Consider the following 16,101-nt stretch of genomic DNA (forward strand, 5'->3'; position numbering starts at 1 on the left):
TGGGTCACAGGGTATGTTCAACTTGGGACATAACAGCAAACAGGTATTTAAGTGGCCACGCTAAGGTGTACTCCACTAGCAGAGCGCAGAGTCCCAGTGGCTCTCTCCTCCTCATTTTTAGTATTATCAGGCTTTATAACTTTAGCCGTTATATGTATAGTTGTACTTCATTGTAGTGTTAAAGCACCATATTTTAATAAACTAATTGTGTTTCCTTTTGTAGCAGAACAGAAAGAACCAACCATCTATGACTATAACACTCATTAAAATATTTTCGGCAATGAGTCCGCATCATCCCGTTTCCTTTTGGGCCTATCTCAATCATCAGTCCGCTTCACAACTAATACAAAAACAATAACCTAGCCGTGTGAGGGGTCCATCTGAAACTTCTAGCAAACAGAAGCATTCATCTGAACAAAACGAGATAGGGAAGTGAATAAAGAGTGAACAATTATAAGCAATAACAGAAAAACAACCAGCTTTAAAAAATGAAGTGTGAGCTGTAAAATAATGGAATATTACAATTAGATTAATTCAACCAACTTGGAGCCAAGAGAGGTTAAATGGTGAAGACCCATACCAGTTGCAGATGGAGCCTGAACTACAATCGTAGTCCATGCACACTTAGCCTTTTATGGGATACAGAATTGTATTCAACGTACTTCCTTAAGTCTAAACTTTCTCTTTAAACTCGATTTAATACCCCAAAGTTCAGATGAATTTTGCAAGTGCACTTAGTTAACCATGAAGTATCACTGTGTCTCTGTGCTGTAATTATATAGCCATGTTTCTCTCTCTGGCTAATTAGAAGACAACTCGACACTGAAATCCAATCCCGGCAGAACAGGCGCTCTGGCTATCACTCTTCGGAAAGACAAAAGCTGTCGGTCTAAATGCTCACTACCTTCTTTTCCAGCAAGTCAAGGCTTAGAGTTTTATAAGGCAATCCATAGAACTACTCAGCTTTGTTTTCCTCTGAGGATGCAGGGAGCTGGGGACTAGCTCTGTAATTCAATAGCTTCATTATAGGAAGGTGTCGCCACTGGCCCACAGTCAGTAGAGCTTGGACTTTGAGTTCTGACTGTGCACTGATCCGTATATATTCATCCAGAGCTTCTAGGTGACAAATGGCACACAACTGCAAACATCTAACCTCTGACTACTGACTAGAATATAACTAATCTATCCCCATACAGTTTATTTTGAGTCTCTGCTAACAGCATCAGCAAACCAGCCAGAGACACTAACTCTCACTCATTTTGATCTGGAAAATATAAGTTCCCTTCTATTTCATTGTGGTATTAATTTAAAGTACTGTATCCCCTAAATCAAAAGTCCCAAAACAGTGGTCTACAGACATTTAGTTTAACCATGGCTGTATTTGAAATCCGTTTGAATTAATTCAACATTTGATATCTAGAGAGCTCATATAAAAATTCAGATTATCAGTGTTTCTTAAAACGTCAAAAGCTCCAGCTATTCAGGGTCCACAATCCTGGTAAAGGCCAGAAGCGGAGTGGGGTGGCCTCCTTCAGTGGAGACATGTACCCCTAGCTCACCAGTTTCCTATCCAGGCCTCTTCACTCCTTTTTGCTGTCTTCTTGGCCCTCCCACAGGCACTTGAGTTTATGACCCCTGCCCTATCCAATAGCCAGGTTTCTGCCTGGAAGCAACAATGCCAGGACCCTGCCAGCAACTTGAAGAATCTCAAAACAAGCTGCATATAATTCTGGTTCCCTGAAGGGCCCTGCTGGATTGCCCAGCCGTGTCCTGTCCTTTGCCATGCCCTTTCTATGGGCTGGATATTGGCATAACATAGAACTTCAGTGGCATATAATGTGGCTGCCTCCATCCAGAGAGATCTGGGACTTTATGCCCCCAGGAACCTGATTCCCGTTCTTTCTTCCCAAGCACCTGGGCAGGAAAATGCTGAGAGATGTAGTTTAGGTTTTTCTAATCTGCAAAAAATTCAACTGACAAGATCTGCAAGTGAGGCTCTTTTTTAAAGCGTCTATATTTTTTCCTGTGAGTCAGTATATTCAATAATGCTATTTAAAATTCAATAAATAAAGGCAAGTGAAATTACAAAAATGGATCATCACTTTTGTGGAAAACCAACTAAACAAATGTTTTGCTCAAAATGTCAAGCATTAGAGGATTTTAATAAAATATTGCAAATGAGTTCCCTAGAGGAGATGAGCACTTCAAAAATAGAAACATGTAACAGTGCTAATTGATAATGGCACTCCACGTCTTAAATGGAGATGGAACTGTGTTACCTGAAGTGACATAGTCGTGCAGTGGGAACCTCTGGGGCCCAGGAGACAACAGCTGTGCAGGATCTGAAGCTATGGATAAAAACAATACTGGTCCATGGGAATCCACAAGAGAGATTAGTTCAATACCGCGTCGAGCTTTGTACACAATCTACTGTTGTAAAGTTTCCCAGAGTTCTAATGACAGTGGGCAGCCAGAATCTAGATTGTCTCAACCAGGATACAGCACTGCAAGGATTCCAGCACAGCATAGCCCACGTAGGCCCTTCTTGAAGGAGCTAGTTTACCCACCCTCCCGCCTCTTGAATTATCAGTGGTTAATCTCATGACCTTTTTTTTTTGGAGTAACTGCTCACATGTGTACCCACTTGGTGCTTTGTCCCCAAGCTCTGATGAGGTTGTCCCATAAGAGTATTCATTCCATAGCTATTTCAGAAATCCCTACAGGAGTTTGTTAGAAATGCACATTTCAGGGCTTCCTCCCAAAAACTGGCCCAGGAGGTCCAGGTGGGGACCAGGAATTTACATATCAACCATTGTCCCAGGGGCTTCTGATACAGACACGGTTTGTGGTCATACTTTGAGAAACACTATCTCAGAAGGCTGATGCCAACGTTTCATGATTCCATCTCCAGCATCAGTTTTAAAAGCATACTTCTGATGAAATGTAAGACATATAAAAATCCTGAATTCATAATAATAGGAAACTTCCCCATCATTACTGGAGGTTATATTACTCTGAAATTTTATAAGGAAAGGAAGGAGGTATCCTGCCTTCCCTGTATAAACATTTATGGAGTAACCAAATAGTCTGTGAGGGGAAGTTGTTCCTTATAGAAGTCCAGCTAATAAATGCAGAAGGAATGGTTTTTAATTTAATTACTATTTTACAGCTACTAATGGAATAAGGAATATAAGGAATGAACATAAATAGAAGATAAAGACACTCAGTGAAAGGGTGGTGGAAATGGAGGAATCAGGCCGACACCACCTGAACCCACTAATGCGGCCTAGAAGAATGGGACGGCCGTGTCATTATGTGCCTGGTGATGTGACCACTGGGAAGCATGGTTTTCTTACCCCAAAAAATTCAACCTGAATCTCATCAAGGCAGCTTCTAGAAAATTAAGAAACAAGTAAAATTAAAATAAACAAGTTAAATACACTCAGGGAAAGCAAAAAGACAAATCCAAAATGTGGGTCATTTTATGGGACACATCACCCAATTTCTACAACAAATCAGTGTTCAGATAGAGGATTATTACAAAATAAAAGGGACTTAGAAACATAACCAAATGTTATGTGTGGCTCTTGTTTGGAATCTGATTAGAAGAAATCAACTGCAAAGGCTTTAAGACAATTGGGAAAATCTGAACATAAGCCAGGTCTTAGATGATAATAAAAAAATATATTGTTGCCCTGGCCGGGTAGCTCAGTTGGTTAGAGCATCATCCTGATATGCCAAGGTTGTAGGTTTGATCTCTGGTCGGGACACATGAGAAGTAACCAGTGAATGCATAAATAAGTGGAACAACAAATCTCTCTCTCTCCCCCTCAAAAAAAAATCAATATATTAAAAATATATAATTAGGTGTGATAATGGCACATAGTTATGTTTTAAAATGTTATCAATTAGAAATGCAAACTAAAAATTTTTACAGGTGAGATGGCACAAGCTCTGAAATTTCCTTGAAAATGAATGAGCAGAAATAAAGGTAGGTGGTCAGACCAATGAGATGGGCAAGCGATCGCCAACTGCTAAAGCTCAATGCTGGGTATGTGGAGCTTCACACTCATCTTCTCTTTATTTGGGAGGATGCTTGAAATTTTACCTAATAAAAAGCTTGAAATTTTACCTAATAAAAAGTTTCTTAAAATATACTGTTGCTGTAGGCACTCACCCCTTACTAGTCAGGCTAATGAGTTCAAGAAGTTGAGGTTATTATTGCTCAAGAGTTAAAGATCCCCTTCCACTGATAACTCCCCTTTGAATGCCCTTGGGAAAGCATTTGAACGTCAAAACTCAGTTTTCATATCCTAAAATCCTTTTTTCTCTCAATGTCCAAAAAAGCACTGATGGTTTTTAATTTTGACCACATTACCCTCTTCTGTGATGGCTTAAAGAGGCACACAGAGTAAATGGAACTCCATTTGCAGCTCTGGCTGCTCTGACACCATTAAAAGACCCTTAAAAGCATCACTCATCTATTAAGTGAAAGCAAACTCTTGTCATTAAATTAAGGGAAAACAACTCTTTCTACTCCTGAGTTCTTAGTGTTATAAAATACTCTAGATAATGGAAAATATAATGAAAAAGTGCTGAAGCAAAAATGGTTCTATTTTGTTGTAGCATATTTCTAGAGTAAAAGGATTGCTCTCTTAAGAATATAACTTACTTTGTTCTTGGTCACCTAAAATAAAATAGCTTCGGATTAAGAATTAAAATTTCCGGAACCCAAAAGTACTGTAATTAATTAATCTCAGTGCATCTGTAAATTTTGAGATCAATACTGTGAAGATCTGTGCAGTAACTTAATTCACAGGGACTATTTGGCTTCATTGCCTTTAAAGCTAAATGTGGCTACTTCACTGACTCCAAGGTAACTAAGTAGTATCCGCCACACAACACACAATTCTCTTGGCCATCATTCCTTGTTTTTTTTTAAAAAAAAAATGTTTTAATTTATTGATTTGAGAGAGATATCAATTTGTTGCATTCATTGGTCAATTCCTGCATGTGCCCTAATCTGGAATTGATCAGCTGTGGAACCTTGGCGTATTGGAATGAAACTCCAACCCATTGACCTACCAGGCCGGGCGACCCTTAATTCCTTCAGATGTCTGTCTCCAATCCAGAAGACATCATCCAGAGTATTAATTTAGACCCCTTTCAGTAATTCTGTAAGTAATATTTCTAACTTTATATTTTAAAAGTCTTAGGCAATGACCTATCAGTTGCTCTTATGGCTTTCCTATGAATTGTTAAGTGCCAATAAAATCCAGGTTTAAGGACAAAGAGTTTCTCAAAATGTCTTCTGGAAATACCTGCATTAGAATTAACTGATGTATTGAAAATAGATTCCTGGGCCCCCTCTGGAGTCTACTAAATCAAACTCTCCAGTGATGGAGCCTAAAATTCTGCACCTTTAACAAGTGTGCCAGGTGGTTCTTCCACACCCTAAAGTGTGACAACCAAGCTTTTAAGAATGTGGGGTTTCTCTCAAGTCTATGAGAAGAATAGATAGAGAAACAAATGAAACATCAGGAGTAAGGGATCAGCCAGCTTGCGAAACACTCTACAGGACAATGGACATGGTTTCTTCCCAAAAGTCAACTGTTAAATGGATAAACAAAATTCAATATATCCAATCAATGAGCTATCATTCAGCCATAAAAAGGAAGGATATCCCGGCACTACATAGTATTACTCATTTGTTGGGCATTGAAAATATTATGCTGTTTAAAAAGCCAGGTGCACACACACGCGCGCGCGCACACACACACACACACACACACACACACACCCCTTGTGTGTAATTCTGTTTACACAAAATGTCTAGAATAGGCAAATCCAGAGACAGAAAGTAGGTTAGTGGTTGCCAGAGGATGTGGGGAAGGTGGGAAGTGATGGTTAATAGGTCCGAGTTTCTGTTTGGAGTGAAAATGATAATGGTGATAAGGGCACTTTTTTCTGGACTAAAAGAAGCTTAAAAGAAACTTAGGAGACAACTCAATACGCTGAGGAGATCGGTCTGAATGACTCGGCTGTAAAGCGGGCATTTTAGACAATGGGGGACGCTGAGTATGGATTTGAAATTATTTCCTTAGCAGTCCTACTGGCATTTTTGCCAGGTATGGTGGTCTTTCCTATGGAGATGAATACTGAAATAGTTAGTGGTGAAATATATGTTGGGTTTTCTTTAAAATACTTTGACAAAAAAAAGGCAGCTGGACGGAATATTCAAAATAAGTGCTTTTGGTTGCTTGTGGGCTGGGAGGTAAACACCCAGGGCCTTACTGAATTCTATCTCTGTGCATATTTGGTCATTTTCATGACGAGTTCTAAAAATGAAGGAACTTAAGGTTTCTTGATTATCTTGATTTGATTTGATTCCAAAAATTCCCATTGCAGCTTAAGTGTTAGGGCGAGATTAAAGGGCAAATGCTAGGCGCAGGCACCTTCGTTTTTATCGTGTCAGTGGGAAAAGGGCAGAGGAGGAATCTAGAACACTTCCATTCACCTGGAGAAATTAATGGGCACAGCACAAAGGCACCGGGCTCAAAGTTCCTCAGTCATTTTTTAAAAACAGAAAAACTGTTCAAATTATTTCCTCAAAAGCCACTTTAAGAAGATAAAATTATTAACTATTCATTTGATAATCTAAGCAACTACACATCAAAATAAATGTGTACTTTGATGTGTTGTGTTGGAATTAACATTTTATTGTGGACTTCCTATGGAGGGCTTCAGAACCCAATCTAACTTTTATCATCTTGTAATTTTATATATAAAACACTTAATGAAAAACCTTTGACCAGGGAATTAACCCAAATTATCAAACCTTTCTTATGGGAGCATACCATCTGTTTTCAGTCTCTAATTTCATCATTGCAGTAAAGTGTGGCCTACCTGCTTTATAATCAGAATGGCTTTTTTCTCAATGTCATATGGCCATACTGATTCATAACCCGCTTGCCATATAACTAGGACAGGGGGAAATTGTCTTGAGTTTAAGCATGCTAAATCAGCCTGGCTAGGAAGTACTCTGCCTGAGCATCAAAAACCTTGCAATGGCCCAGTCGGGCGTGGCTCAGCAGTTGAGTGTCGACCTAGGATCCAGGCGATCACGGTTCGATTCCCGGTGAGGGCACATGCCCGGGTTATGGGCTCGATCAATGACTCTCATCATTGATGTTTCTAGCTCTCTCTCTCTCCTTTCCTCTCTCTGAAATCAATAAAGATATATTTAAAAAAAAACAACTACACACCCTTGGAACCATGACAGTTTAAAAGTATTCTTTTCAGGTTCCTGATATTGAGGTTGGTTGCAGTGCCTCCTTTATGAAGATCCAAGGCGTAAATTTCTTTCAGGATTATTTATCTTTCTCTTGAGTGTCTCCTTTATTTCTATTTCTGATTTTTACATTGACTGTCAGGGAGCTCAGAGCAAAATTTCTGACCTTCCTCTAGCAAATGTACAGAACCTAATGGACTATATTTTGTGTTCTAGCCCTGGGCTTTGAGTGAAAAAGGGAAAAACACTGATTGGTGGCCTCCTGCATGCAGCCGGACCAAGGATCCAACCCACCACCTTTTGACTCTCCAACCAACTGAGCCACACCGGCCAGGGCCGGACTTGACTTTATCTTCCCTATACTCCAATTTCCTGTTTTTAAACTCTTATCGTAATATTCTTATAAACTACACTCAAATTCTTTTTGAACCAAAATAGACTATAAACAATGAACAAACAAGAAATTACAGAGAGATAAATATGAAATACTCTCATCACAGCATGTCAGGTCCTTGGGGTCTTCTGTGTGGTTTTTCCCCGGCCAGGTGTCTGAAACTCCTCCGCTCCCAGGGCACACACGAGCACTTTCCGGTTCCCTTCCCCACTTCTCCCTCTAACACAGATGCTGAATAAATTACCTATAGAAGTTATAAGTCTGGATTTTACAGAACATGGAATATAAAAAAACTAAGTTTTTTTTATATGAAATAAGCATTAAGAATGACTCCAAGGTGAATATTAAATACCTTTATTTACGATTTCAGGAAATGAGGTAGACATTGAGCTGAGCAACAGGAACTTCCAGCACATAGTGGGCTGCGTTCATCCTGAAAACTTTCCCCATCACCTCCAGCACCTTCCTATTCTATTTAGCACCATCGTGCCCTTTCTATTCCTGCTTACATTAGGCTACATTCATTTAAACCTAATCTTTGCACTTGCGCCAAGAACTCTCTCGGAATTTGGCAGTTGGGGATCTGCTTCGGGAACTTTAAGAGAATGGGGGAAGGTCCTTTCCACATAGGTTGGAGGTGGGACATGGGGGATCCTTTCTTCTAATTCTTGACTAAGACTGGATATAGGGGTGGCCCAGAGTCCTGGGAAGGGGGGGGCTTGATGTTGCTTCACCTGCAAAATGAGAGTACTGACTTCACTGAGTTGTGAGAAATGAAAAGATGAAAATAAAGCACCCGCTACGCTGCCCTCTCACCACCGGCACTGTGCCACTGCTCTAACTTCTGTGCCGGTGCAGGACACATGGTTGCTACAAGTTATCGAAGGACGTCTGACCTCATTAAAAGGAACTTGCTTATTGTGAACTGTAGTGTGAAAGTTGGAGTCAGTCAGTTAAAATACCAGCATCACAGGGTTCCAGAGTCAATGGCTTGTACCTGTAGTTTTCAACCTACAAGAAAAAAAAAGGTTTTGCATGCCTATTTAAGCAGAAAGAAACCTTTGAGATACATTCCTCTCAATTTGTCTCACACGATGTCCAGAAACAGTCTTGTATACACGTGTCCCATCATCTGGATTTTTTTCCACTTTCAAAGATAACCAAGTATCCAAATTCCCTTATCTACCTGAGAATACTAGATGGTATCCCCAGAGTTTAAAAAGCATGCCTGAAGATATCAACAAAGCTAAGTTTAAATTTATCACTTTGCTATTGACTGTGTAAAAAATAACACAAAGGTGCTCAAACCGAAAGGAAACGTTCTTCTGGTTTAGCTGTGACTCCAGACAGGATCCAAAGAAGAGTTTTACCATCTCTTCTCTGGGTTTTATGGAGACTCACTTTATTTACCCTTCTGTGTTAGCCTCTTAAGGTACCGAGTCAACCTTAAAAGGGCACAGGAAAGGGCGCCTTGGGGATTTTTACAGGGGTCTCTCCGGTTTCCTGCACTCCTTTCCTCAATACCCCGGGATCTCAGCGGTTGTGTTTTTTTTCCCCCCAAGTCTGAAACCCATCAGAAGCAGCCGTTCCGCCCGACGGGCCCGGGAATGTGCATTTCCTTTCATTAGAGGCAGATTCCGGCCTTTGCACAAGCCGGCGCCCGGGGCCCTCTGGTCGCCATTTGCCACGTGCTCTGGGCCTGAGTCATTCGGGCTCGGGGACCTGGACATACCTGCGCTTAGACCTCCGGCTGCCGCACCCCGAGGCGTCGGAGACAAACTCCCCGGGCGCACGGTCGGCCCGGGACCGGCTCTCGCCCCGCAGACAGGATGGGACCGGGACCCCGACCCGCTGCAAACGAGCCGCGGCTGCGCCCTGGGGAGGGAAAGCGCCCGCTGGTTACCGCGCCCCGGCCTCCCACGGGAGCCCCGCAGGCCGCTCCGGGGGGAGGGGGGGTCTGTGCCTCGCGCGGCGCCGGGATGGGCACGGCGCCCGCCCCTCGGGCCGCCGAGGGCTGCTCTACCCCTCCGTTCTGGCCGCCGGGAGCACGGGAGCTCGGGCGGGCAAAGCTCGAGGGGACCCAGGACGAGCCCCCGCCGCCCCGGGCCGCCAGGCCGCCTCCCCACCGCGAGGGGCCGGAGCCCACGCGCACACTCACCGCCGGGCTCCAGGAACGAGGAGGCCCGCGGCCCGCGCGCACCCGGGAGACTGCGGGGCGGCGGGGCGGGGCAGAGGGCGGTGCGGCGGGCAGCCAATCCCCGCGAGGGCGCCGCACCGGGCGGGGCGCGCCGGCCATTGGTGCCCGCGGCCCCCGGCGCGCCCCGCTCCGGGCTTTTTCCGAGGCGGGAGGACGAGCCGAGCATGCGCGCGCGGAGCCTCCTCCTGGGCGCCCCCCAGGCCTGGGCCCGCTGGGCTCCGATTCTCCACGGCCCGCGCGCCTTTATCGGGCCCCCCGCGCAGCCCAGCTGTTACCAGGGGCTGGGCCGCGTATCCGTAAGTTCAAAGGGAAGCCGGGCTCACGTCTCCTTCAACAGGCACCCCCAGGCCCCTCCGACACCCGGGAGGCCAGCCGCCCGTCCTCGGGCTCATCTGCAGTGCGGTCTGCGGGGCTGGGCCACTGCAGATCGTTCCCTGGGTGACAGGCTCAAACGTGTCCAACAAGTTAAGTGGAATAAGACTGGAGTATATGTTAAAATGAAAGGTTCTCTTACTGTTTCAAGAGCTCACCATCTGGCCCTGGCAGGTTCGGCTCGGTGGTTAGAGCGCGGCCTGCGGACCGCAGGGTCCCGGACTCCACGCTCGTCCTGCCCGGCGGGGCTCGCTTGGAAGGAAGGCAACCGGTCAGTGTGTCTCTCACATTGATGTGTTTCTCTCTCTCTCTCCCTTTCACTCTCTGAAAAGCAATGGAAAATATCCTCGGGTGAGGATTTAAAAAAAAAATTAAATAAAAAACATCTGTTATCTCATTTAATCTAATCCCAAAATAGCTTCGATCGCCCTGGCCAGTGTGGCGTGACCGGGCATCCACCTGCGCTCGGAAAGACGCAGGTGAGATTCCCGTCGGGGCACAGCCCGGCGCAGCCTGATCTCCCGCAGGGGGCGTGCCCGAGGCCGTCCGGCCCTGTTTCCCTCTCACACTGGTGTTTCTCTCTCTCCCTCTCCCCTCTTCTTCCTCTAAAAATCAATAAAATATATGTATTTTTAAATACCTTTTATCATCCCCGCACTATAGGTGGGGAAACTGAGACGTGCTGAGTAACTTTCCAAGGTCACAGAGCAGAAAGCAAGTGGGAGTCAACCAAGAACTAGAAAACTAATGTATTTGTTTGTAATAGTAGGCTCCCTCAGGAGGCTGGGGGAAGGAATCTTCCAGGTTTGGGTGGCTACCAGCATTCCTCGGCCTAACGTTGCATCACTCCAGTCTTCAAGGCCAACATTGTGCACGGAACATCCTTCTGCCTCCCTCTTATAAAGTCACTTGTGATTGGATTTAGGGCCCACAGAGATGATCGAAAATGATCTCCCCACCTCAAGATCCTTAAGCTAATCACATCTGCAAAGACCCTTTTTCTAATAAGGTAGCATTTACAAGTTTAAGATTCGGACCTGATATCTTCGGGGGCCATTATTCAGCCTACTACACCATCTCTAGGTTTTGACAGGTTTTTCCTCTGTAAAACAAGGTGGGTGCATGATGTATCTCTAGAACAGTCCTGCCAATAAAGACTTCCCTCGGTAATGGAAATGGTCTATTATCTGCTGTCCAGTGCAGTAGCCATTGGCCACATGTGGCTATTGAGCACTTGCAATGTAGCTAGTGCAACTGAGGAGCTGAATTTTTATTTAGTTTTGATTTAAATAGCCACAGGTGATTAATGGTTATGTTGAACAGTGCAGTTCTAGTATCTCTATAATTCTGAATTCTGCACTCTGTGAAGCACCTTCAAAAAAAAAATAATAATAAGTTCCCTGTCCCCGGGCCCCCAAGGTTTCAACCCCTAGCTATAAAACTGCTCACAACTTTCAGCTGCTATTGTTTGTTTAGTCTAATGGACTTCAAACTAGGCAACACCCTTTTTACTAAAATTATTTGGAAAAGCAAAATATAATCAGGGCTGCACTGATAAAGTTGGGTAATGGGCGAGGGAGAAGGATCTGTGGCAGACCCAGGGTCTCCACCTATCACCAAGTCCAAGGAACTCCTCAAGGGGCAAAGGACCACCAGTAGGACTCAGTGGAATGGAGGCATTTGTGAAACCAGTGGTTATTCTTGGAAATCTGCTAGAGCCATAGGTGAGACTTGAACACACAGCTTCATCTTGGCAGTAGCTAGAAAGCTGTCATTTTCTTGGCCCATTTTCACCTTCACTGGGCCACTGTTGATGTGATATTTTATGCCTTCCTTGTTCTGTCAGAACTCATTTGTAGCCTGTTATGACTTTAGGACAGTTTTCTCTCAATTTTGCCTTTCTTTTACCTACTTAGCATTTGAAGTCACCTCATAAAGGTCTTTTGTCCTAATACCCTCCCTCTCTCACATTGCTCACCAGTCACAGCACTTGGCTAGGAAGCCTCACAGGCCTTTACCCTGGAGGCCTCTATCGGATCAGTTGCAACCACATTGGCTCATTTTTGTCTGCCGTGTTCACAATACCTAGAATAGTACTTGGCATAGTTGGCACTCTATTATTTACTGAACACTAAAGCCACCAGCACTTTAGTATTATATAAATACTAAATACCAGTACTATCATTTTGTTCTATCACAAGGACCATACAGTATGAAAAAATTACTTGATTGACCCAGTGAAATTGATATCTGACTACTGGCCTCCAAAATTGTGAGAAAATAATTTCTGTTGCTTAAGCCACCAAGTTTGTGGTAATTTGTAACAACTGCCTCAGGTAACTGATACAGATGGAAAGGTTAAGATCACAAATATAGTTGGAGCTAGAACCCCACCACATCACACGGCCGCCTACACTGTGTTTTTAGTAGTGCTTATGGGTGGGGAAGTAGGGATAGGTCTTTTCTATTCATTAGTGAAAAAAATTTCAGAGGTATGGCAACGAACAAAATTTATTTAGATTTAAAGCATGAACATGTGGCTAAAATATGAAGGATTAGCAAATACTTAATAAAAGATCAAAACTAATATAAAAAGTCAATTTATGGTTTATTGGAATGTCAGTTATGTATATTTTTAATAAATTTCATTACACAGTACAAAACACCATCCAAAGTTCAAGTTGTAAAAATTCAGTGGCGGAAACAAGACAATAGGAAAAAATTATTCTAACTACCATAATTTTTACCTTGTGGGCCATGCAGTTCTAACTGTAGTGTCCCACAGGTAATACAGACGGTTAAAACGAGATACATTTTCCATAATCAGCCTCAATTAGTTTTGGTTCATATTCCAGGAAATGTAAACTTGAATTTCCGGGAGGCTTTAAAAAACAAAATATTATAACTAATAAACCTAGTCATCTCAGGGTCACTACCAAAGGGCCCTGACTTAAGTCTGTGTATTGAAATTTTGGTGTATCTACATGGCAACAATACCAAACTGAATGCTGGCAGCATCACACTAGAGACTGGGAAGGAAACGAGCAAAGAATCCAAGTTTCTGAACAAGAAGTTCATACTTGTTGAACTCAAAATGTATTCTCATGGGACGAAACATTTCATGATTCTACTAGCTCCTTAACGAAAATGCAGCTGTTCATGGACAAAGCTATCTGAAGTTCTTTCCCTTGATTTTCTAGGTTTATCAAAATTTCTTTTATGTGAAACCATTACCTATTATTTCTGTATACGAATGCCATGTCTGTATCAACTCTAACATGAATTACCAATTCTTTTATTTTTTTTAAATTTTCACCCAAGGATATATTTTTTCCCATTGCTTTTCAGAGACACTGGCTTTGGGAGAAAGAGAGACAGACACTTCGATTGGTTGCCTCCCGCACATGTCCCGACTGCAGCCAGGGATCAAGCCTGCAACCCAGGTACGTGCCCTTTGACCACAACCGAACCTGAGACCCTTCAGTCCAGAGTCCGACTCTCTAACCACTGAGCCAAACTGACTAGGGCACCAATTCTTTTTTACTGGTGTTTCAGCAAAACTACCCATTGACTTGACCATAATGTTCTTGAAGCTCTTTATGGTCTCAGGGATATTCAAGGTAATGCCTTTCCTTTGGTGAAAGATTAGAACAGAAGCAGAAGATATGACCACCACACTCGGTAGTGCATGGAAAATGTGAAAAATATTCTCAACCTCCTTCTCCTGATAAAGGGATAAAAAACCTGAGCCCTATTTGTCTACCCTGCATACCAAGTTCCAAACGGAACAGTTTACATATTAAAGAAAGAATAGAAGGTTTTGTGTACTTTTGACCCAAATCAGGTCCTCATTTTTTATTTCCCTGAGCTCCTTGAAGAAATAAGGTGGACATGCTCCCATGCTGGCTCCTCATTTTGAGGTCAGTTTGCTAGGTTCCCCCTAATACACTTCTAGCTGCATGTTCTCTATGTACTTTGTCACACTCAACTCTACAGGTTGCACTCTGCTTAAATCATGTACCTACAAAGCCAGTGGAACATGTTTGAAGAAGTTCAGCTCATTTTGGATTCAGCCTGAGGTTTCTCCAAGGCCACTGACAAAAAACTATAGGACTGTACCCTGAATATGCACCCAAGGGGCAGATTCCTGAACCTCTATTTTGGTTTGGTCTCTGCAGAGTCATCAACCACAACAGCAGCAGATGTAATCTTGCCAGAAATTTTCCTCCAGTGCAAATTTTCTTTCAGAATGGGCCTGACTGTTTCCTGATCTAAATTTAAGCTTTCAGCATTTTTCTTACAGTTAACTGGCTATTTGAGCAAACCACATCTCTGACCGTCTCAACGTTTTCATGTGTTTGTGGGTGACTGGGAGAATGGCCACTTCCATTCTCATCATGGACAAAATCTCTACCTTCTTTCAGCCTTTTGTGCCCAAAACTCTTGCTCTTGACATTACTTCTTCACCCATAATCCACTTTTAACACTTCAAGTGTCTCACTTGCAGATTTAGTTAACTTTACACAGTTTAATCTGAATTCTTTGCTCTAAATGATGGCCACGCATTTTTATGATGAAAAAGAGGAATGATTCTATTCATATCTACTCACAAGTTAGCTGGCAACCTTGAAAGCACTGATGTGGCCCGCTGAAACATGTGATATGTCCCCACAACAATCACTCCTCTGATTTCACAAGCCACATATGAAAAATTAAGTCCAAATTGCAACAGAAGAGTACAGGTGATCTTTAAAGGAGTTGATGAAGCTCTCAGCATCATACAGCTCAGCTTGAGTACCTTCTATTTTCCCACCTATAAAAGGCGAGAAAATAAATCAGCATTTTCTCACTTGTAAAATGGATAGAAAATTGATACTTGAAATACATTAACTATGTGCAGGGAGCATTTACCCCCTTTCCCCCAAAATCCCTTAAGAATAAAAAAAATAACCTAATAACATTATGTAAGCTGCCACTTGTCTTGGTTGTATATTTAGAATGAGCTAAGTTGAAATTATGGTTTTTCTAATGATGATTGATAGAGAGGCTCAAATGCAAAATACCAAAATAGTTTATTTCCAAATACGTAACGAGTGTGGATGCTGACGATGTCTCCAGTCTGTTGAATACAATGTGTGTAGTTGGGTCCCTAGGAATTCTAACACTTACTGCAAATAGGACCTAGTGCATTCAGAGTTTAAAACACACACACACACACATTGAAAAATAGCATCTTGTGAACTTTGAACACAAATTTCTTTCATTTAGTTCTCAAAGTTTGAGAAGGTTTTCACAAATTATGGCTGTCCCATGCAGATCATGGAATTAAATTTAAAACAAGTGTTTTCAATGACTGGTTGTGACTTTAGTGTGTATCTATCGATAGTATCGTTTTTTGCTTTTTATTGTGATTAAATATACATAAAATAAAATTTATTCTTTTAACCATTTTTAAGTGTACAATTCAGTGGCATTAATTGCATTTACAATGTTGTGCAATCGTCACATTTCCAGAACTTTCCCATCAGCCCAAACAGAAATTCTCTACCTATTTAATAGTCACTCCTTACTCCCTTCTCTCTCTCTGGCCCCTGGGAACCTCTATTCTACTTTTTGTCTCTATAAATTTGACTACACTAAGTACCTCAAATATGTGGAATGATATAGTATTTGTCCTTGTTTGGCTTAAACTTAAAGTTTTCAGTGTTCAGCTTGAACCCTGTCACAGGTATAGCTCATGCCTTGTTAAAGCTGAATACTACTCCACTGTATGTGCCCGCCGCATTTTGTTTATCTGCCCCCTCCCCGTGGCCATGCGGGCTGCCCCACCGTTTGCCACGCAGAACA

The 16,101-nt window shown here is 42.6% G+C and overlaps 2 long non-coding RNA genes across 2 annotated transcripts; one reads left to right on the top strand and one right to left on the bottom strand.

Annotated features, from left to right (window-relative positions):
- Window positions 1-8,023: 8,023 nt before the first annotated feature.
- On the bottom strand, window positions 8,024-10,033 carry LOC308567478. The gene is made up of 3 exons (XR_014000315.1): window positions 9,844-10,033; window positions 9,418-9,560; window positions 8,024-8,696 (listed from the first exon to the last, which is right to left on the bottom strand). It is a non-coding gene; the product is annotated as an uncharacterized lncRNA (long non-coding RNA).
- Window positions 10,034-15,704, top strand: LOC308567482. Its single transcript, XR_014000316.1, has 3 exons — window positions 10,034-10,525; window positions 13,603-13,697; window positions 14,251-15,704. It is a non-coding gene; the product is annotated as an uncharacterized lncRNA (long non-coding RNA).
- The last annotated feature ends 397 nt before the right edge of the window (window positions 15,705-16,101 follow it).

This window comes from Miniopterus schreibersii (assembly GCF_964146895.1).
Source record: "Miniopterus schreibersii genome assembly, chromosome: 1".
NCBI lineage: Eukaryota > Metazoa > Chordata > Mammalia > Chiroptera > Miniopteridae > Miniopterus > Miniopterus schreibersii.